A 21,796-nucleotide genomic window follows, 5' to 3' on the forward strand; every position below is an offset into this window, starting at 1 on the left:
CCAGCCAAACAAGATGCCCCGAGAAAGTGTGATGTTTAAAAAATGAAAAGGTCATCGTGGGGAAACTCAGAGTCTTTATTGGGCATTTTTACTAATTTTTTTGATGTGGTTTTCTTGTATTACCAGTGGGGGAAAGAGGCCCCACAATCCTTTCCAAGCTGAGCCCTGATCTGGTCCCATACATCCGCAAAGAGGGCTGTTTGCCCAGAATTGTGCTCAGGTTTTCTGGCAGAAGCGTCCAGGCCCTCTGAGGGAGAGGCAGGGTGAATTGTCCCCGGGTTCCCCCAGGGGAAAGCCGCAGGGTCCTGACACCGGGCTGGGGGTCAGAGGAGCCCACGGGAGTGAGGTTCTCAGTCCTCCAGGGCCCAGGGCTTGCCCACCCCCTAGAGGAGTAACGTGAGTGAAGGAAGTGTGCTCCTATACCTGCCGGTGACTCCAGGTCTCTGGGGCTCTGGCCTCAGGGCGAGGTGTGCACACGTATGAGATGTACATGCAGGCCTGCCTAAAGCAGATGAGAGTGGGCCAACTTGCAGGTCATTTCCAAATCTATGCTTGACGAGTCAGGTATACAAAGTGAATCCAGAGGAAGACCTTGTGAAAGTCCTATGAGGAGTTGACTAGTCGATTTTGATCTGGGCAATCAGGGAAGGCGTCCTAGAAGAGATAAAATTTGAACTGTGCCTTTAGAGATGAGCACGATTGAAGAGGGACAGGAGAGAAAGAAGCCAGGGCTGTTCCATTCCTTCTCTCCTCCACCCTCTCCTCCTTGACCTCAGAGAACCCAGGAGCCTGTTGTAGCCTTGAGAGGACAGAGGGCTCTGGGGGTGGCTTGGAGAGAAAGCAGAAGATCGTTCCTTCTCACTGACTTCCTTGTGCAATGATCAGCCCCACAACTGAGCATGCACACCTGCCCAGCTCAGTCCTGTGGCTGTCCACATCCGCAGTTCTCAGGCCTGAGGGTACCCTGGACTCACCAGGGGAGATGTGTGCAAACTGCTGACATCTGGATCCTACCCCCACAGGTTCTTTTTTTACTTTAACTGGAAGGCCGCCTGAGCACTGGAAGGCGTCACTCCCCGGGTGTTCCCAGTGTGCAGCCCTGGCTGAGGTCTGACAGCCTCAGACCTGTCTTTGAGGCCTTCAGTCTTTTTTTCTTTTTAATTTTTTTAAATGTTTTATTTATTTCTGAGAGAGAGACAGCATGAGCAGGGGAGTGCCAGAGAGAGAGGGAGACACAGAATCAGAAGACAGGCTCCAGGCTCTGAGCTAGCTGTCAGCACAGAGCCCGACGCGGGGCTCGAACCCATGAACCGTGAGATCATGACCTGAGTCGAAGTCGGACGCTTAACCGACTGAGCCACCCAGGCGCCCCCCTTAGTCTTCTGACACCCTGACACCCAAACTTCGGCACCAGCTCCGAATCATATCAGGGACAAAAGGCTTTAGGCCTTCCCTGTGGGCCTTGGAGCCAGCATCTGAACCTGTGATTGCTTCAGAAAGATCTAGAAACCTTTAAAATATCCAGAACCAGGACCCCAGCCCACACCGGCAGAATCTGACCATCCTGGGTCGGGGCCTGAGCTTCATGAAGGGTCTTCCAGGGCTGATGGCCAGCCAGGAATGCAAACTGTGGCCAATGCTGACAAGTAGGGGAGAGAGGAAGGAAGACAAGATGGAAGGGAGCCAGTGGGGAGAGACAGCTTCCCAGGGGGAAAGCTCAGAGGCTCTGAGACAGGTGGAGTGAAAGGCCCAGCCGGGAAGGGCTCTATAGGAAACAAATGTGCAATGGGCAGTTGCTGAATTCTGCCTCTGTTCCCCAGGCTCTCGGGGCGGGACCAGGCACAACTGCTCACCACCAGCCCAGGGAGAAAGACACACAGGCCCCCACAGAGGGCCTCCTGTTTTCTGGAGTCGGTGCCTCCGTGAGAGCAAAGACTCTCTCTGTTCACCACCGTCTCCCCAGTGCCTGGCACATAGTAGATACTCAGTAAATACCTGTTGAGTGAAGTGGCTGGAATAAACTCCAGCCCTTCTCCTGTGTCACCACTGTCTCCGCTTTTTCCGTCTGTGGGTTTCTTGAACAGAACAGAGTCAAGTAGGGGAGTTGAGGAGAACTTTGGGAAAGCAGGGAGGGTGTTTGGCTTGGGTTCCCTCTCCATCCCCCCACTGACTCCACTTCCTTGGGGTTTTGGATTCAGGAAGTAAGCGCATCCACTGGGGCCTGGAAACACTTCCCTACAGAGGCAGCCTGTCCCAGCCTCAGGGGTCTGACACTCCCACACACCCTGACCTCAGACCCCAGCCTCCAGCCATGGCCCATCCATCCCCACCCCACCATGCCCTGACACTGACAACCGCCACAAGCAAATGTGTCCCGCCCAGAGGGACCCTGCTGCCTCAGGGGTGGGGACAACTCAGGGCTACGGAGGGGCTCTGCAGGCTGCATGCCTCCAGGCCCGAGGGAGACACTGGTGGGAAGGAGGTGCCTGTGCAGGCAGCCCCTGGTCCCAGAGCCTCTCCCCTGGAGGGGCGGGGTGCTGGTGAGGAGAGCTGGCTACACGCTGCAATGACGTGTGGCCAGAGCCACCATTGTGTGCACACAGACTGCTGGAGTTGTAAAGGCCCCAACTTCACAGGCAGAGAAACTGAGGCCTCAGAAGACTTGGCTGAAGCCCTCACTAAGTAGTTAGTGAGGGCGGAGCTGGGACTCAGACCCCCCTGCCCACCTTCTGGAAAAGGTTCTCCTGCACCAGTCTGCCTCAGCGCCTTTGGCCTGGAGCCCTGGGGAGAACCTGTTCCCTGGCTTGGCATACACCTGGCTAAAACAGCTTTCTGGCACATCATATAAATCGATTAACAGGCCTCCATGTGCCCCCACCCGGCCCGATGCATACCGACCTGGGCCACATCCTCCCCTCCACTCCTCAAAGCCTCTCTGCATCAAAATCATTGTGCTACTTGATTAAAATGCAGATTCCTGATCCCCATCCCGACTCTCCTAATCCGAATGTCTGAGGAGAGCGCCCAGGCATGTGCCTTCTTATCTCATGCCCTTCCCCCACCTCCACAACTACCCTCATACAGCTCCCCAAATTTGGTCAATATGCTGGTCTAAAACTGATGTCCATGGGTGTGGGTGTGGCTTAGTGGGTTAAGCGTCCAACTCTTGGTTTCAGCTTAGGTCTTGATCTCATGGTTCGTGGGTTCGAGCCCCCATCTGGCTCCATACTGACAGCACAGAACCTGCTTGGGATTCTCTTTCTCCCTCTCTCTCTACCCCTCCTCCACTCACGCGTGCGTGCACACACACATGTTCTCTCTCTCAAAATAAATAAATAAACTTCAAAAGATAATAAAATAAAATAAAATGCAAGTCCAGACCCATCTTCCAGAGAGTCTGCTTCGGTACGGTGGAGGTTGCTGTTGCAAGCATTCCCCCGGGCCACCGGGAAGCATTGCTTTACCAACCAGCGTGAGTTTTGTAATGAAGAATCCTAGGAAGCATCTACAGATGTGCCTGGGCAGTAGTAGCTGGAGACTGAGTAGGAATATCTTCCTGGCATGGGATCCATAGATTTTACAAATTCCTCAAAGAGGCATCTGACCCCAACCAGGTTACAAACAAGGAATCTTTGATTTTTTTTTTAATTTTTTAAAATGTTTTATTTATTTCTGAGAGAGAAAGAGAGACAGTGTGAGCAGGGAAGGGTCACAGAAAGAGGGAGGTACAGAATCTGAAACAGGTTCCAGGTTCTGAGTTAGCTGTCAGCACAGAGCCCGATGCGGGGCTCGAACCCACGAACCGTGAGATCATGACCTGAGCCGAAGTCAGACGCTTAACCGACTGAGCCACCCAGGTGCCTCGCAAACAAGGAATCTTTGTCCTACAGGGATGTATGGAGAAGAGGGAGCCCCGGGGGGGTGTCCCTCTGGGTCAGCTACGACTGATAGCCTGGGTTCAAATGTCCGCCTTAACCAGTGCCAACACCCTAGGCCTGCCTGAGGCCTGAAGCCTGAGCCGAGACCTGGCTTCCCACAGTTTCGCCCACCCCAGACACCCCCGCCGTCTCCCACCTTCCCATTCTTCCCTCCCCTGCCCTGCCCCCTCCTCCCCACCCCTAGCAGTTCCCTTAGGATGGGAATTTCAGAGGCACAGCCAGGGCCATGCTGTGATCACTGCGAGCTTCGGTGTGGGGCCCACAGCCTCCTTGCCCCACGGCTGTGTGTAACGTGTGTAAGTCTGTGGGAGTGGGAGGGAGGCTCGGTCGGCTCTGCTGCTGGGGACTCATGCCCAGTTAGGTGAACACTCGGCTGCTAAGAGCCAGCCTCTGTCTCCCTCCATGCCTTACCGCTCCAGGTGCCACACTCCCTGTGGGATGACCTGCCAGGTGGGCTGTGGGATGTGTGGCGAGAAAGTGAGGAAGAAAGGAAAGCATCACTCTGCATCTGAGTAGTACGGCAATTGGCAATTTCTCTCCCCGGTATCTCCACCCCAACAGGAGATGACCTCGTGATAACGATGCGACACCCTTTCTCTGGCCTCTGGGTGCCTGCTGGGCAGCTGGCTAGTCTTTAGGGGCTCAGCTGTGTGTGTGGTGTACAAATGCAGATGTGAACGTGGCGTGGGTGTGCTCACAGGGGCCGGCAGCAGAACCTCCGAGCATAACCACCTGTGCACCGGTGGGCACAGGCCTGGAAGCGGACTCATCGGGTCACAAGTGAGTGTGTCTGTCAGCTCTTTGTAGCTGTATTTGTTTGTCCTAAGCAAGGTCCGCCGCATGGCCGGCCCCTCTCACCAGCAGTTTATTTGAAAGCCGCCTTGAATGAGCACATTGGCCGTGGCTCCCCAGGAGGAGCAGGCTGAGGCACTGCCCTTGACGTTTCATCGCACTTGGAACCCCAGCCCTGGCTGAACACTGGGAGGTGTTTTGAAGTCACCTGCAGTCCTTCTCCTCTGTGAGGATCTGAATGCAGGCTTGGGCGTGTCTGGTCTAATGGCAACTGGGGCAGTGAGTAGAGGAGGGGACAGGCCAGAGGTGGTTCTGACTGGAGGCGACCCAGGGCTGCCGCTGGAGCCCTGCAGCTAGCCAATGGCCAGGCTGGAGTCAACCTCTCCCTGCCCAGGGCTGGATCCGGCCCCACCATGGACACACCCCAACTTCTGCCAGCTATTATGCCTTCTCCCGGGGAGTGAATGGAGGAGGGGGGACAGGGAAAAGGCATCGCTCATCCTTTCCTGCCAACTCTTCCAGCCCTTGGCTGACCGGACGGACAGCCTCCAAATCACAGGCCCAGAGACACCCCAGACAGCAAGCTTGGCCCATTTCTAGGCAGCCATGGGCACTGCCTCATTGCCGCCTCACTCATAGCCCCACAGGGGTCAGCCCTGCCTGTTGGATCACCATCATCTTCCAGTCCCCAGCACGGGGACTGCCCAGTCACTGTCTTCAGTGTGGGAGACCCCATATGGAGGATGGCCCTTCTGAAGCACCCCGAGCTCCTCCACTCCTCCCCAGCTTTTACTCAGGATCCAGACCCAGCAGGCTCCAGTAGGGTCCAAAGGCACCCAGGTGGGCTGTGTCTCTGAGCCTTCCTGCCTCCACACTTGCGGTGCTGGTGTCCCAAGGCTTCCCTCCATGATGCTCGCATTCCAGAAAAGGACAGATAGCCAAGAATGGAATTTCAGGTAGTGGAGTGCAGTAGTTATGAACCTGAACTCGAGAAGTTCAAATTCCAGATCTTGAGCGGGGCAAGTCACATAACCTCCAGGTGCCTCCAAGTCCTCATCTATAAAAGGGGGAAATAATAACATTCACCTGAGAGTTGTTGTGAGCATTGAGTACCTGGCACCTAATGTATATAAGTATAAGTGTACGTGGTCAAATCGTTTGCAAAAGTGCTCTCTTATCTCTTGAAAGGCTAACCCAGCCACTGGCCAAGACTCACTTTCAGAGAGCTGGTGGAGGGTGTGTCCGATCTGGGTTAGGAAATCAAGGCTTTGAAATGTAAATGAGGATCCTGTTTTGACCCAGCCAGTTCCCAGGGAAAGGAGTGGAAGCACCTTTCCCCGGGGTAGAGGGCAGGAAAGCCCGAAGGCTGTGGGGGCAGGGCAGGAGGGAAGGCAGCCACTGGTCATCAAACAGCTATGTGGAGAGATGAAGAAATCTGTGATGTACCAAGTCCAATCCTCCCATCGTACAGATGAAGAAATCGGGGCCATAGCTGCTGGTGAGTCAGCATTTACATCTCCTGAGACTCAGTTTCCCTGTCTTTTTTTAAAAATGTTTTATTTATTTCTGAGAGAGAGAGAGAGAGAGCGAGCTTCAGCAGGGGAGGGTCAGAGAGAGAGGGAGATACAGAATCTGAAACAGGCTCCAGGCTCTGAGCTAGGTGTCAGCACAGAGCCTGACGCGGGGCTTGAACCCACGAACCGTGAGATCATGACCTGAGCCAAAGTCAGACACTTAACCGACTGAGCCACCCAGGTGCCCCTCAGTATCCCTATCTTCAAAGCATTAGGTGTAACCTCCTTTCTGCGCAGCTGCTGGACATGGGTAGGAGGTGGCGAAGGTGAAGTGGTGAAGGCGCTTGAGGGAAGTGTGTTCTGTGCCATAGGACGCACCATGGGGAGGCCCAGGGCTGGTCAGGCAGAGGTGGGCCAAGATCAAGCAGGGCCAGGCTAGTTTGCTTACGGCTGACCCATACCTCTGCCTAGCCCTCCCATAAGTGGGAGAGCAGTTCAGGCCAACCCTGTAGGAGTAAGGTCAAGGACAAACTGAAGGCTGTGGCCACACAAAGGACCCCTGGAGGCTGGTCTCGCATCACCAGCCCCTGTTCTGGGCCCTCTCCGGGATCATATTTGTGCTGCCCTAATTTCTAGGAGTTTAGATTCTCCTTTGGGGAACCAGCCTCATTAGGGGAATACAAATTCAATTCAATTCTCCACTAAAACCATTTCCTCTGCTGAAATACTTTGCACAGATGTTGGAACCTGACAAATCCAGGTTTGAATCCCCATCCCACCGCTTACTGGTGGGACAACATTGAACAAATCTTGGTTCCTTTTGTTTGTTTGTTTGTTTAATCGTTTATGTTTATTTATTAGTGAGACAGAGAGAAACAGAGTATGAGTGGGAGAGGGACAGAGAGCGAGGGAGACACCGAATTCGAAGCAGGCTCCAGGCTCTGAGCTGTCAGCACAGAGCCCAACACAGGGTTTGAACCCACAAACCATGAGATCGTGACCTGAGCCAAAGTCAGACGCTTAACCGATTAAGCCACCCAGGTCCCCCTGTTTGTTTGTTTTTGAGAGAGAGAAAGAGAGAGAGGCAGAGGGAGAGGGGGACAGGAAATCCCAAGTGAGCTCCATGCTCACAGCAGAGAGCCTGATGTGGGGCTGGAACCCACAAGATCATGACTTGAGCCAAAGTTGGACAATGAATGCACTGAGCCACTCAGGCGCCCCAAACAAATCTTGGCTCTTGGAGCTTCCATTTCCCCATGTATACAGTCGGGAGAGTCATCTCTGCCTTGCAGGCTTGTTGAGAAGATTAAATTAATTTTAGTTAGTTATTTCAACAAATCTTTACTGAGCATCCTTAGTGTGCCAGGCATTAAGGATACAGCTAAGAATACAAGACAAACAGGGGCATGTGCTCACGGGGCCTTCAGATTAACCAATCATGACCCCAATATCTGTGTTATGAATTGTATTAAGTGCTATGGAGAAAAAGTACTCACGAAGAAGTAGTGTGAGCTCAGTTTTGAAGGATAACTAGGTGTGATCTATTTCGTTGACTCTAAAACACTGAATGTCACCACACTCTTAGTTTAGATAACACTGAGAACATTTGTGCCAATTAACCATGACATGGAACATTCTTACCCCTAGAAATGTTATTTTGTGCTTCCAGAAAGAGTTCTTTTAAGACTTTCCTTCAGCCCCAGAGGACTTTCTTATCTCCTACCCAACTTAAAACAAAAGGAGGAACGTCAGAGATCAGTGTAGGGTAAAATCCAGGAGAAGTACGCCTTGCCTTCAGGAAGTTTGCCCGGTGTAAAACCCTGGAGATGGTAGCAGACAGGCTCCCAGGTGCTGCTTCCATGGAAAGGGGAGACAGGACAAGAAAGCTGTGTGGAGCCAGCAGAGAGAAGGGCATGAAGAGTGGGGAAGGGGTCCTGGCTGTGTGCTCACTGTTGGGCTCAGCTTTGGCTGCTAACAGAAGAGTGGCAGAAGGGAAAGAGCCAAATGCCTAACAGGGAGATCGTTAGACATCGTAGTCTATAAAATGCATCCTGATGTCAAAGATTTAAAACATGCATCTTCTCCAGAAGCACAGAGCACTCTAGTCCCCAGATTTTGGTTTCTAAATACCATTCTAAATACCATTCTCCACTAAAAACAAACAAACCAAAATGGGCCACTTTGAGGAACAAGCCAATCCCAGGGCTGGCTCAGGGAAAGTACAAGATGACCCTGGAACATCTTGTTGTGCTAGAAAGTGACAATGTGCTAAAAAAAAAAAAATAATGAGGACATGGCAGTAGGAATGGGAGCCAGTGGGAGCTTCTACTGGGCGAACTTGGCATAACTTAGGCACTAAAATAAATAATATGAGTTATAGATTATAAGCCAACGAATAAAATAACAATCCACAAGTCCATCTGATATAAAGGAAGAAATGAATCAATAAATGAGTGGGGGAAGAAAAGAACACTGTTCCTTAACAGAGAATGCCAAGAAACAAATATAGAAAAATGATGCAATTAGAAAGTCGTCATTTGCCGATTACCATATTAACGGTTTCAAGCAAGAGCCATGAATGGATGCTACCAGTAGGGGATGATAAGAAACAGGATGTTTGGGGGTGTCTGGGTGGCTTAGTTGGTTGGGCAGCCGACTTCGGCTCAGGTCACGATCTCGCAGTCTGTGGGTTTGAGCCCCGCATCGGGCTCCATGCTGACAGCTCAGAGCCTGGAGCCTGCTTCGGATTCTGTGATTCCCTCTCTCTGTCTCAAAAATAAAATAAACATTAAAAATTAAAAAAAAAACACAAGATGTTTACACAGAGTAAGGCAGTACACAAAGCAGAAAATTCTTTTGCTTTAAGGACATTAATAGGACAGTTGGGGGAGTTTGAATAAGGAATGTAGATCAGACACTAGAACCGTATCCATACAAATTTCCTGATTTTGATCAATGGACTGTCGTTATTTATTATATGAGAATGACCTTCTTTTAAGAAATACATGCTGAAGTATTTAGGGATAGAGGGGCATGGCTTTCACCTACTCTTAAGTAGTTTAGAAAAGAAAAAGAATATAAGAGTATATCACACACACACACACACACACCCCACATGCACACACACAAAGAGAGAGGAAAAAGATATTGATGAAATGCTGGCATGGTGGTAAACACATGACATTTTCCAGAGTACAAAAGCCCAGTCACCAATTTCTGTGGTATAAATACTCTGCCTCCATGGCCAATTTCCAGCTACCAACATGAAGTCACTGAACAGGGAGTTAGGAACAGAGTGGCACACCTGCATGAGAGTAAACATGGTAAAAGGCTAACATTTGGGGAAACGGAGTACAGGGAATATGGGAATATTTGTACTAGTTTTCTACAATTTTTATGTAGTCTGAAATTATTTCAGAGTAAAAAGCTGGCTTTTTTATTTTTTAAGTTTATGTGTTTATTTTGAAAGAGAGCAGAGGAGGGGCAGAGGCAGAGAGAGGGAAAGAGAGAATCCCAAGCACGCTCCATGCTGTCAGTGCAGAGCCCAACGCTCAGACTCAGGAATCATGAGATCATGACCCGAGCCAAGATCAAGAGCCAGACGCTTAACCGACTGAGCCAGCCAGGTGCCCCAAGTTGGCTTTTGAAAATATGGATCTTACAACTGATAAGATACAATAAATTGTGGAAATACCTTGAAGGAACTCGTGAGTGTGTGAAAGCCCTGAGGCTAGAAAAGGACAATTCATTTGAAAACAAACAAGCAAGCAAACAAACCAAAAACAAAGAAAGAAAGTCTAAGTAATGGGGGCAGAGGAGCTGAGAGGTAGGCAGGAGCCAGGACACAAGGGATTCCCAGGCCATTTTGAGGGTTTGGGTCCTGGTAAGGATAACAGGGAGAAGTCACCAAGCACTTTGAGCAGTAGTCAGGGAGGGGAGGGGGGAATATGGCCTTATTTGCTTTTATCACTCTGGCCCCTAGCTGACCCTCAATAAATGGTGGCCATTAATACTGCTGGGCTCTCTGCTGTCACTTCCCCAAGGGGCCTTTTTGCTCAATTGGAGTTGACAGCAGGCTGCCCCTGTACCCACAGGCTGCCAGGCCTGGCCCCACCTTACCCCCTCCCACCCCACACCCATCAGACCTGCTCTCTGTACACACAAGCCCTCCCCCCTTCTCCATCGGCTTCCTTCTGTCTGTCTTGGTTTTTAGTCTGGGAGTCCTAGTGCTCAAGGGGGCCTGGAGAGGTTTGAGTTCAAGGTGGAATGAATAGGCTGTTTGATGGGAATCTCCCAGGGCAACCTCCAGGCTTGGTATGGTTTGAGTGGCTGTGGGCTTCCTTTTTTCCAGATGAATCACCGCTCTGTGCGTCTGTGACTGTGCGTGCCCTCCCCCTGACGTGCCCCGGGGCCCTGCGGTAACAAGAGAGGACTGGATGTGTGCACGGAGCCGCTCCTCTCTTGTGACTAGCATTGACTGTGACGCACTCTCTGCCAAGTGCGCCGGGAGGCAGTCCTGTGCCTTCCTTGTCAACCCTACCGGCAACCCTGCAGGGGGACACATCATTATGTCCATTTTGCAGGCACGCGGACTGAGGCTTGAAAGATTTAGTGGACTGCTCAAGTTCACACAGCTGACCCAAAGAATCAACCTAGGTCCTCTGATCCCTGAAGCCTGCGCTTCTGCCCGCGGTCCCTATGGTATGTCTCTTGGCCTGGCATCCGTGTTGTGGTCATCCAGGCTGCGTGGACAGGAAACAGGGCATGGCTGAGGGCTCCGCTGTGCCAGGAAGGGGTTAACTGGGACACCCTCAGCAAGCTCCTAGTTGCCACGGCAACAACAAGGTTTGGGGGAGTCGGAGGCCAGCGTGGCAGGATCCTCTGAGTCACTGGATGCTTATTCTGTGGCAAACCCCTTGCTTGCAGAGTCCTCCGTGACTGCACGTGGCCACCAGGAGTGGCTGGCGGGGGCCAGGGTAAGGGCACGAGTTCTCTGAGTGAAGCCCAGAGACCTCAGCAGAGCTGCCCGTCACCAGCACTGCCCTCGGAGCCCTTCCCACCAGGAAGACCCCAGGCTTTCAGCTCCCAGATCCCCAGACTAGGTGGGAAGCAGCTCTGAACACAAACCTGGGGTGAGGGAGGTTAATCAGTCATTCGTTTATTCATTCTTTTGCCAAATATTTCCTGCTGGATCTAAATACACCAGTCACTGGAGCAGGTGCTGTGACCTGGGATCAGATTACAGAAGCCAGACGGGCCCTGCGCTCATGGAGCTGCCTTTCCAGGGGACTGGAAGACCCCACCACATGCCTTCAGTGTCACTTTGGGCAAGTCCCTTTCCCTCTCTGAGCTCCTCTGCAAAATGGGGTCCATAATGCCCACGTTGCAGGGATGCTGGTGTGGACAGGGCGATATATCTGAAGCATTTACCTGGGTGCCCAGCACACGATGGGGCTAAACATGCAGTTATGACATAAACACCCGTAGGCTGCTCACCATTTCTCCCAGCCTCAGAAGCCAGGCGATGATAAAATTCACAAATGAGGGGCCCTAGGATCTAGACTCTGGGGCTCATTGTGAGACAAAAATCTCAATACTGGTCCAGTTAGAGGGACCAGGGGCACGGGACCTTGGATTCTGTTTGCCCATTTGTAATGCGGGTGCGATCCTCCAACCCTTAAAGGAGGGAACATACCTGGTACTGGGCAGTACCGCAGTGGACATTTGATCATTCTGTTCCTCCCTCTGAGCTACCCCTGGAAGAGTCCAAGGCCATCGCCCCGCCCCACACCCTGGTAAGACCCCATCCTGGCCTCCCTCTCCAGCCCAACTAAGCTTCTTGCTTACAATATGGATCTCAGCAGTTATCTGTTGATTTGATTCAAATCTGCTTTTCCAAGCCAGACTACCCTAGCCAGGGGAAAGCCTCCCCCCAGTACCCATTCAGGACTCTGAATCCCTCTCAGCCCTTCCCCTCGCAGCCCCGAGCTGGTGTGCCCTGGCAGTGGAAGAAAGAACTTGATTATGTGACCCACCCCGCCCTGCTCGCCAGGCCTGTTTTCACGGAAGGAACCCCAGGGTCCTCGGGGTCCGACCGAGAACCACCCTCTGCGGCCTCAGCACAGGGCAAGGCTGCTGCTGGGGGACAGGGAGGTCAGCCAGGCAGGTCACAGACGGGAGCAACATGTACATGAAACCCACATTAGAGAACAGGCAGAGAAGGAGAAAAACAAGAATTTCAGATTTCATAGCTCAGAAATACAAAACTTCCGCATAATCGTCATGGGAAAACTCAAAATGTTGGAGCACTTTCTCACACTTACTTTGTCAGCTTAGTGTTGATTTTGTTTCGTACTGCTTGTGGCCTGATTGTTGGGGTGGGGGGGGGGCTGGTGCCTCTAGAAGTCTTCATCAAGCCCTGGGAAATGAAAGCAGGGCGCATGGTCTGTGGGAGCCCCCCAAGTCTGTCCCTAAAGGACAGAGAAGGAAGGTGTCTTCCTCTTTCTGTCAGACACCGAAGGAGGTGAACTTGAGCTGGTGCTGAGTCGTCCAGAATTTTCTTCTCTCTCCACTCTTGAGAACTTTCTCCTTGGCTGGGTGTCAGGGTACACATACCAGGACGGGGCTTACAGAGCAGATCCTAGCTGTCACTGGTTGGTGAAAGGTCAGTGGGTGGGGAAGGTGCTGTTGGGGTCCCTGGAGGGGGGACCTGCAGAGACGGAGAAGTTTCCAGCCAGCCCGGGATCTTCAACAAAGGATCCAGCCAAACCATAAAAGAAAAGGATAGGCAGACAGACTGGCCTGGCACACACCTCCCCCTGAGGAGATCAGAAAACGCTTGGACCACAGAAGGAAAGGATGCAGGTGGCAGGAGAGAAGAAAGAAGCCTGGAGAGAATGTCCGGGGATTTCTGTTCTGTTCCGGTCTGTTCTTTTTTCTCTATTCTCTTCTCCCTCCCTCCCTCCATCCCTTCCTTCCTTCCCTCCCTCCCTCCCTCCCTCCCTCCCTCCCTCTTTCCCTCCCTCCCTCCATCCCTCCTTCTCTTTTTCCTTTTAAAATTTGTTTTAATGTTTGTTTATTTTTGAGAGACAGAGTGTGAGTGGGGGAGGGGCAGAGAGACACAGAATCTGAAGCAGGATACAGGCCCTGAGCTGTCAGCCCAGAGCCTGATGCAGGGCTTGAACTCACAAGCTGTGAGATCATGACCTGAGCCGAAGTCAGCTGCCCAGCCGACTGAGCCACCCAGGTGTCCCTCCTTCCTTCCTTTTTAAATAGACTATTTTTTAGAGCATTTTTGAGTTCACAGTAAAATTGTGCAGAAAGTACAGAATTGCTGTATGCCTCTGCCCCCACTCACAAACAGTCCCCCCTTTCCGATCATCAACACCCCCACCAGAGCGGTACATTTGTTACAGTCGATGAACCTGTGTAGACACAGCATTATCACCCAACTATATACTAAGAGGGTTCACTCTTAGTGCTGTACATTCTATGGGTTTTGATAAATATGGAAAAATAGGTATCAACCAATAGGTATCACACCTCATAGTGTCACTGCCCTAGAAATCCTCTGTGCTTCACCTGTGCATCCGTCCCTTACACCTAACTCCTGGCAACCACTCATCGGCTTTTTTTTTTTAATGTTTGTTTATTTATTTTGAAAGAGAGAGCAAGCACGAGCAGAGGAAGAGCAAAGAGAGAATCCCAAGCAGGCTCAGCACTGACAGCAAAGAGCCCAATGTGGGGCTCAAACTCGCAAACCATGATATCATGACCTGAGCCGAAATCAAGAGTCAGATACTTAACCACTGAACCACCCAGGCATTCCCCGACACTGACCTTTTAACCATCTCCATGGTTTTGCCTTTTCCAGCATGTCCTATAGTTAGAACATATATAGCCTTTTCTGATTGGCTTCTTTCACCTACTAATGTGCATTGAAGTTTTCCCTCATGTCTTTTCAAGGTTTGAGAGCTCATTTCTTTTTTAGCACAGAACAATATTCCGCTGTCTGGATATGCCACAGTTCGTTTATCCATTCACCTACTGAAGGACATCTTGGTTGCTTTCAAGTTTGGGCAATTATGAATAAAGCTGCTATAAACATCTGTGTGCATGTTTCTGTGTGGACACAAGCTTCCGCTCCTTTGGGTAAGACCAAGGAGTGTGATGGCTGGATTGTATAGGAAGAGTATGTTTACCTTGGTAAGAAACTGCCAAACTGCCTTCCAAAGTAGTTGTACCAGGTTGCATCCCCATCAGGAATGAGTGAGAGTTCTTTTTGCTTTTAACGTATTTTTTTTTTTAATGTAAGCTTTACACCCCACGTGAGGCTTGAACTCATGACCCCCAGATCAAGAGTCACATGTTCTACTGACTGAGCCAGCCAGGCGCCCTGAGTAAGGGTTCCTGTTGCTCCACTTCCTCACCAGCATTTGGTGTCATCAGTGTTCTAGAATGTGGCCTTTCTAATGGGGCACAGTAGTATCTCAGTGTCGTCTTCATTTGCAGTTCCCCAATGACATTGGATGTGGAGCATCTTTCCATACGCTTATTTGCCATCTGTGTATCTTCTTTGGTGAGATGTCTGTTCAGGTGTTTGGCCCATTTAAAAAATTGGGTTGTTTGTTTTTTTATTGCTGAGTTTTAAGAGTCCTTTGTAGGGGCCCCTGGGTGGCTCAGTCAGTTAACCATCTGACTTTGGCTCAGGTCATGATCTCATGGTTCATGGGTTCTAGCCCCATGTTGAACTCTGTGCTGACAGTTCAGAACCTGGAGCCTGCTTCAGATTCTGTTTACCGCCCCCCTTCTCTCTGCCCTTCCCCTGCTCATGGTCTGTCTGTCTGTCTCTCTCAAAAATAAATAAACATTAAAAAAAAAAAAGAGGCCTCTGTATATTTTGGAGAACAAGTCTTTCTTAGATCTGTCTTTTGCAAATATATTCTCCCAATGTATGGCTTGCCTTCTCATTCTCTTGACCCCCACCTTTAGAGCTGATGGTTCCAGCCCTTGACCAGCCAAACGTGGTACTGGGTCTAGCCCTTTATCACCCAAGTCAAGACTTCTCCAACGGGTAGGCTTTGCTCTGGGTGACTTACAGGCTGGCAGAGACCTTGTCAGATGTGCACGTGGTCTGGTGGCCCTGCCCCACCCGATCCAGGGTCCTTCCTCCTGCAGGGGCTGCTCCTACTTACCTCTGTGCAGATCTGACTCTGCTTCAGACCCAACTGACCTAGTGCCGGGGAAAAAAGAGGTCAGAATGATGGCCAGAGAGAGGCTGGAGGTGCCGATATTTTTTAGTTTATTTCTTTATTCAGTAACCTCCATACCCAACATGGAGCTAGAACTCACAATCCTGAGATCAAGAGTTGCATGCTCTTCCAACTGAGCCCACCAGGAACCCCTGGAGGTACCATTTAAATGGAAAAGTCAGGGAAGGTGCCACGATAATGTCACACCACGCTGAGCTGAAACCTGGAGCCAAGGAAGCTCCCAGCAGCAAAGGGGCCCAGAAGAGGGAAGGTCAAGTGCAAAGGCTCTGGCCTATGTGGCCCAGGCAGAAAGTGCCAGAGGATTGGGAGATGTGGCCACAAAGTTTCAAAGATTGGAATGGAGGCAGGCCATAGTCAGAAGTTTGGATTTATTCCAGATGCAGCAGGAAGTCACTGGAGGGCTTTCAGCCTAGAAATGATTTGCATTTTTAAAAGCCTGCCCCAGCTACTAGGTAGAGGACAGATTACAAAGGAAAGAGCAAGAGGGGAAGCAGGGAGACTAGTTGGGCATTTTATCATTTTGGTTAATATAAATATCCAAGCCTAATAGTGTCTCCCTTGCAGGCAATCATGGGGGCCAGTTGCATACGATCCATGCACAGTCACTGCAAACCCACATACACCTCATGTCCCCCACACTCATACACATCCACAGCCTGCCCTGGACGCAGTGCACATGCATGCATTCATGTTCCCCTAGGTGCACAGAGGCACACATATGTTGCTATGCATGACTCCAGCAAAGGTATCTTCATGCACCAACAAGAACACACACTACCATTTATATATTTTCTTACACGTGTATGAGATACTTTCTTTCTTTCTTTTTTTTAAATGTTAATTTTGAGAGAGAGATAGAGCATTAGCAGGGGAGGGGCAGTGAGGGAGGGAGACACAGAATCCAAAGCAGCCTCCAGGCTCCAAGCTGTCAGCCTGATGCGGGGCTCAAACCCATGAACTGTGAGTTCATGACGAGAGCCAAAGTCGAAGTTGGAAGCTCAACTGAAACCCAGGCACCCCTGAGATACTTTTATCCACAGACACACATTTTCTACACAGCTTCACGTATACACCATTTCCCATTTTCCAAAGAGAAGCAGGTCTGAGCACGGGAAGTGGCTGGGAAAAAGGTGTGAGGGGTTTTACAAGAGGAGATAATTGCAAACCTACTTAGTCATTGGAGAAAGAAAATGCTTGAAAGCCTGCTTTACCCTAAATTGCAGTTGATGGCTGGGCCANGAATTCTATTTTTACAACTTCTTTTTTTTTTTTTTTTTTTTTTTTTAACCAAAGGACTGGCCATTCTCCATTTTATATTCAGTCTCTCGTCTGTTAGAGTTGGCTATGTTCGTGATTATAAGCTCCTTGAGAACAGAGATCAAATCTTTCTTTGTATTTGTGTTTCCAATGTCCAGAGTCTAAGACAATTATTTTAAAAATTAAATTGAATCAATTTCACGTACAACTTTGTGGAAGTAAGGTGACTATATTTCACTATCCCTATTAGTCATAGGGTTTACTTTCCCCTTTAGCCCGTAGTTCTAAATGCACAGAGCTGTACCATCATACCTTCGGAGCAAGACATCATCCCTGTGCTACCTACTCTACAGACTCCACTTGTGGCTGATTTGACCTCAGTTACATCTCTGACCTCTCACTATCTTTCTGTACCTCCCCTTGCCCGGATTCCATTGAAATTAAAGTGACACGTCACCAATGAGATGCAGAATACGATCTAACAGGGTTCATGAATCTGTGTTTTAATGTTATGAAACTAAACTATATCTACCTTTCCCAAGTTGGCTTAAAAACAAGATACATTTGTACCGAACCAGTGTTTTCCTTGTATAAGTTCTTTCTGGAACATGTTTTCATTGAACTGTACATCCTTACGGCTTTGATTGCCTGTATGGGACTAACATTACCCTCGCTAAGAAAAATAAGGTTTGTGGTTTCAGGGATAAAAGAGAGTTCTTAATGATTTAAAATTTTTTTCTTTTTCTTTTACCACATAGATATTCATGGCAGAAACCTGAGTGTAATCCTAGCCTCTCATCCCTCCCTCGTTACCCACATCCAGGCATCCAATTGCAGCTGTTACCAAAATGTTTCAAATATCTCCTTTCTCTTTCTTCCCTCTGCCACCACCTTGGTGCAGCAGGCACCCCTCACTCCCATCCTGGAAGGCTACGAACCCACCCTTCCTGCTGCCCGGACTCCAGTCAGTGCCCCACATGGCAGAGAGGGTTTTCCCACAGTGAAGATCTAGGCACATCACTCCTCTGTTTATTCTTATGGTGGTTCCCCACCACCTACCAAATAAGCCGAAATTTCGACCATAGTGTTAGTGGTCTAACAGCCATCTGACAGCCGCTTTTCAGTCTCCACTCCATTCAGAACCCCCCCCCCCCCCCCCGCAGAAGCCTCCCCCCACCCACACCACTTCCTGTCCAGCATTTTCCACTTCCAGCCCTGAGAGCCAGCCATAGTGACCCGCCAGCAACCAGCAGTGATTCAAACACACACCTTTGGATCTTTGCATATGCTGCTCCTAAGGCCCCCTGAAACAGCTAACTTATCCTTCCAGACTCAGCTTAGAAGTCACCTCCTCCGGAAAGTCTTCCCTGATTGCCCCACCTTGTCCTTGCAATTAGAGGTCCTTCCTGTGCTCCTGTCCATACTCGCACTTACTGCACTGTCCAGCACCCACAGTGTTATCTGTTGTCTGTTGCCCCATCAGGGCACATGATGTACTGCTCCCTGGCACATAGTAGGTGCTGAACAAATATTTCTTGAATAAAAAAAAGTTGCTCCTATGAGCCAGTGACACTAGAAAGGAGATCACTTCTGGAAAAGAATCTCTGCTTCCTCTACCTTTTTTGCTATTCCTAGAGCCACCTGATGACCACTAAGGCTTCAGTTCACACAGTAGGACACCTGTGGCCACGTTTCTCATCTACCTCTTCTGTCTTCAACCTACTCTGGTGTGTGTGGCTGGGATAACGCTGGGCCCCCTGGGTTGGGGCAGGAGATAACGGGGGAGATTTGTAAAGTGGGGTGACATGAGACAGAGAAATTCAAGTTAAATGTATATAATTCCCTATTACTTTCTATGGGGAGAGGGTGGTAGACACGGAGGGGAGAATTAGGCTGGGCATTTGGGGATTGAAAAGGGCAAGAGAGGGGTGCCTGGGTGGCTCAGTCGGTTGAGCATCTGACTTCAGCTCAGGTCATGATCTCACAGTTCGTGGGTTCGAGCCCTGCCATGGGCTCTGTGCTGGCAACTAGCTCAGAGCCTGGAGGCTGTTTCAGACTCTGTATCTCCCTCTCTCTCTGACCCTCCCCTGCTCATGCTATCATTCTCTCTCTCTCTCTCTCTCTCTCTCAGAAATAAATAAAAAACTTTTAAAAAATTAAAAGAAAAGGGCAAGAGAAGATTCCCAGAGAAAGAAGACCTTAAACAACCCAGATAGGGCTGAAGCAGTTTGCTGATCAAAGGAGAGGGCTGGTCAGAGCATTGGCACTACTCAGAAATCTGAGATGTGCCAAGAGAGGAGGTTTAATGCCTCAGGACCTGGACAGTGCTTGTGGTCAAACAGGAATCCGACTTCCCTTCCCAAGAAGCAAAGAAATATAAAACCCAATAGCTATTATTTAGCGAGTGTTTACTAGAGAGAAGGCAAGTGCATCCTACTGCCACTTCCCAATTCCACGCCATGGCAGACATCACTAATCAGTCATGAGTGCACCCATCACCCCCAGGCCAGGATGAGATGTCAGAATTCTTCACCCAGTGCCCCCAGGAGCCCTTACTGATCAGTTGGAGCTGGCACCTAAGGTGGACCCTTTTTGAGTGCCAAGTGCTTAAAAATTTATCTCATCCAATTCTCACACTAAATCTATGACATCAATATTAACTTTTATTTCCCAGGTGAGGAACAAAGAAGGGTCAGAATGGTTAAGAATCTGACCGAGTTCACATGGGTACTAAGAGTCGGGCTAAGAATTCAGACCCCAGTAGGTCTGTCTCCAAAGTCTATGCTCTGGCCACTGTACCATGCAGCCTGCCTCCCCTCGGCACCTGGACCACCACGTTGTGGGCATTTGCTGGGGCTCTGTTGCCTCCCAATCTCCAGACTTCCTGTCCCATTTGAGGGGCCAGCGGGAAAGAGGCAGTACCCTCTGCAAGGGCAATTGAGGGGTCTTTCAAAAGGGACTATTTGCCAAGGGCAGGCAGTGCTAAAAGAAACCAAAAGGAATTCTGAAGACCTTCATGTGACAGGGAGGGAGATGGCTGGAAGCTGAAGAAAGCCAGGGCTGCAAAGGAAAGAAACAAGGAAAAAAATACCCCCACTTCGCTCCGCCCACCCTCCTAGTCTCCTCCAGTGGGAGACCCTGGCATAGGAGTTCAGCTGATACAGCCCACACAGGTCAGCCTCCTGGACTTCGGAGTTGGGCGCAAAGATAGAGGGACAGAACTCTGGAGGAATAGACTTAGAAGGAACCCCATCCAGAATGTTCCTTCCCTGTTTGAGGGGATAGGGTGGGAATTTCCCTTCCTGAGGAGTATTTATGGGCCAATAGTGTAAGTTTCAGCCTGAATCCAGACTTGGAGGACCAGGAGAGCCAATGGGGTAAATCCCAGTCCAAGGGCAGGAGAAGACTGATTTCCACACTCAACAGTCAGGCAGAGAGAACATTCTCCCTTCTTCCAGCATTGGAGAGGGCAATCTGCTTTACTCAGCCTAAGGATTCAAATGTTAATCTTATCCAGAGACTCCCTCACAGAAACAAACACCCAGAATAATGTTTGACCAAATATCTGGGCATCTCACAGTCCAGTCAAGTTGACACACAAAATTTCCCATCATCACATCATTCATGGCAAAGGAGTGGTAACAGCAAAGGCATCCTAAGCAGGCTGACCTTGGCAATGACGCTGACTGCCTAGCATCCCTTGGATCCTGCCCACCTTCCAAGCTGGGACTCCAGCCTTCCCGCTGATGCTGTGAGCAGCCCCAAATCCTTCCAACAAATCTTTTCTCTGCTTGAGAATGTCAGAGTCCATTTCTGCCGCTTACAGTCAGAAACCCTGACTGGCACAACCACCCAGAACAGTGTGATGATGCACAGAGTGGTGACCCCTGACAGGTGCATCAAGAATGCATCAGGAGAGGACACACCCTCAGAAGCTCCTGGTTCCCCTTCTGAATGTCATAGCTCTGCCGTTCACAAAATTCAGCAACCTTGCTTTGAGGTCATTTGTGCTTTCAGCGGACTGCCTCTGGGACACCCCACTCCCAGACGTGCTTCGCTTTTGGAGGCTGACAGAGAATAGACCATCCTGCCCCAGGAAAAGACCTTGCCACACCCCATGTGTGGCTGCTTTGGAAGTCTACAGACAAGCAATAGATGCCCTGTAGGAATTCTCTGAGGGAAGGGCCTCTCCCTTCCCCCTCAGCAAACCCCCCCTCCCCCCCAGCAGCCTCCCTTTGCCTGAGGCCTGGAGCTGAGGTTGATCTTGACTGAGCTGTTCCAAGAAGTAGCCAGCTGTGTTACCACCTCCGCCTCCCAGCCCCACGCCTAGGATTCGGATGTGTCTCTAGATGCTCAATATTTGCTCAGAGAATTAGAGGAAAAGCAAAGCGAGAACCATCGAGGTGACAGGCTGGTACCTGCAGTTCCTGGGCCACACCAGCCCCAGGGTTTCCAGAGAAGGCAGGAGGGGCTGGGGACAGGGTGGCAGAGACGCCTTCAGCCCCAGGGACAGCCTTGGGACTAACAGGAGGGGACTAAGGACCGAGTGGGGTTCAGAAATCCAGGTGGCTCTGCTCCCCGACTCCACACACCCCCTCCAGGGCTCCAGCCTACGGGGTGCGTCCATTGTACCTGTCAGCACCAGGGTCCCCCCACCTCTGCAGAACTGACACCTCAAGCCCAGGGCCTGGGCTCACACGGCCACCAGGCGGCAGCGAGGGCAGCACGTCCATGTTCTTGCCCCTGGGAAGCCTAGGGCTTGTGGGGGACACAGCCACATAAGTACTCAGGAGACACTGCAGGGAAGCTCAGGCATGTCACAGGGGTGCCTTGAAGCAGCTCCTCTCCCTGAGACCCCTGACCTCCCTCTTCCTCCAGCTTCGTGGGTCCTGAGGACAAGCCTATGGCTTGCTCCCAAATGGCTTCCATCTGTCCTCACAACAAGGCTGGAGAGAGATCCTGGGAAGTGCCCTGGGGAGATCAGGACGCCCCCTTCCTGCCCTCTCACAGCCCCCAATACACT

The sequence above is a fragment of the Hyaena hyaena genome, unplaced genomic scaffold (assembly GCF_003009895.1).
Source record: "Hyaena hyaena isolate Hyena2069 unplaced genomic scaffold, ASM300989v1 scaffold_65, whole genome shotgun sequence".
Taxonomy (NCBI): Eukaryota; Metazoa; Chordata; class Mammalia; order Carnivora; family Hyaenidae; genus Hyaena; species Hyaena hyaena.